We start from the raw sequence: 1,925 nt of genomic DNA, 5'->3' as shown, positions 1-1,925 counted from the left end.
ATGCTATAAAAATGAAATTTTAGTCAGAGATCCCAAAATGGATTGACTTCCTCCCTTCTCATTATCCTTGAGCCAATCAGAGATGATTGCAGCATACATTCACTTGGAATGACAAGGCAGACAAATATCAGGATGATTGAAGAAAGATGAAAATAGAAAGTGGAGTTGGAAGATAGACTGAGAAGGGAGATGGATATGCTGTAATTTGAACTGAAACATCAAATTTATTTGTGGTATGACCCCAAATATCAGTGTATGTATAATGTATTATTCTGGTAATAATTATCTCTGGAGATAGTTGGAATTCTTACTTTGATTTTCTAAACTTCATAATGTTTTCATTCTCAACATCATGTTGATTCTTTCTTCTAATCATTCAGCTGGATGGCTGGCAGGCAAACTTTTTCTGAAGTTGCTTTTAAAGAGCCTTTCCAAAACAACTCTCACAATCCCAATTTAAGTGGCCTACACCTCTCAGCATGCCCTCTGTTCCATACCACTTTGAGTTCACTATCTCTTTACCACAGCTCACTTCCCCATTCCACATTTTGTATTTAATCGTTTCTGATACTCCCTAGTCATAGGAAAATTTTCTTCTAATTTGTATGGGAGGAAAAAAGGTTGAATATTTTTCCTTTTTGAGCTGGAACCTCTTGATTATATAATTTCAAGGCCTCACCTTTTGTTATGTCTTCCAATTTTCCCAAGAGTGGTAAAATTGTCAAGATCATAGAAAAATGTAATTATTCCTTCAAGAAAATACAAAAAAAGAACTGATATAAAATATTTGCTTCTCTTTTCCTGTGAAATAAAGCAACAAAAATGTACTGGGCTTCGCATTCTAGTCCTGAATGGTCATTTGTTTCCAGGATAGTTGAAGCATTAGCCTCTTGCTGCAGTGCTACTACCCGCAAGATAGAGAAAATTCCTATCAATTTTGAAAGTGTAGTTTGAGTTACAGTTGTTGTTCCATTCTTGAGACACCTGTATCTTTATCACACTCATGAAAATGAGAGAAAATAAATAAACCTATAGATCCAGCTTTTTGAAAATGTGTTGACAAATTCATCAACGTATGATAGGATTTGAAGGATCCTGGAAGAATATGATTCCTGATTCCTTTCCCCAGACACTCTCCACACCTCCCTATTGAGAGCCAAGTATTAATGCTGGGTTAGCCCTCTATTTCCTCCACATCAGTTACTTTTTTTTTTTTTTTTAACGCAAGCTTGAGACAGAGGGACACAGAGAGAGTGGGCAGAGGTGAAGAGGGAGAAGGAGAGAGAATATTTTAAGCAGTTTCCAGGCTCAGTATGGAGCCTGATGTGAGGTTCCATCTTATGACCTTGAGATCACGACCTGACCAAAACCAAGAGTTGATCACTTAACTGACTGAGCCACCCAGGAACCCCTTGAGTTACAACTTTCTAATTTATAGTTTTAAATTCCATTAAAATCCAAAAGCATCTTTTTTGTTGTTGTTTTGTCAGAAAATGATGTATTTACTTTGCAGATGTAGCACTGAGGTTGCTGCAGAGCATAAACATGATTAATACCACCTAAACTGTTGCTTGGCCCAGATTTGTTTGCGTAGGATGTAACTTCATTAATGTGGAATCCCATTCACCTTCCAAATGAAGAATCTGAAAGAAGGTTTTGATAAAGCAATAAGAGCTTCGGGGGTGAATTTAAGAACCTGAAGTGCAGGCGGTGATGCCAGTTAATGGGTGAGAGGACACAGAAGGAGGAGAGAAGCACTGACCACACACAAACTTGCCCTGCTTTACAATTTTGCTTAAAACAGCTTTGACAGCAGCCCTCATTTATTTTCACCTAACTTGTTAACAGTTTTCAAACCACATTTTAACCTCACCTCAACCTTCAGAGTGCAGCTAAGACACATGCTTATATTTAAATAAGAACAC

Source organism: Lontra canadensis, unplaced genomic scaffold (genome assembly GCF_010015895.1).
Source record: "Lontra canadensis isolate GAN:19392208 unplaced genomic scaffold, GSC_riverotter_1.0 scaffold13, whole genome shotgun sequence".
In the NCBI taxonomy this organism is placed as follows: Eukaryota; Metazoa; Chordata; class Mammalia; order Carnivora; family Mustelidae; genus Lontra; species Lontra canadensis.
This window is presented reverse-complemented; position numbering follows the sequence as displayed.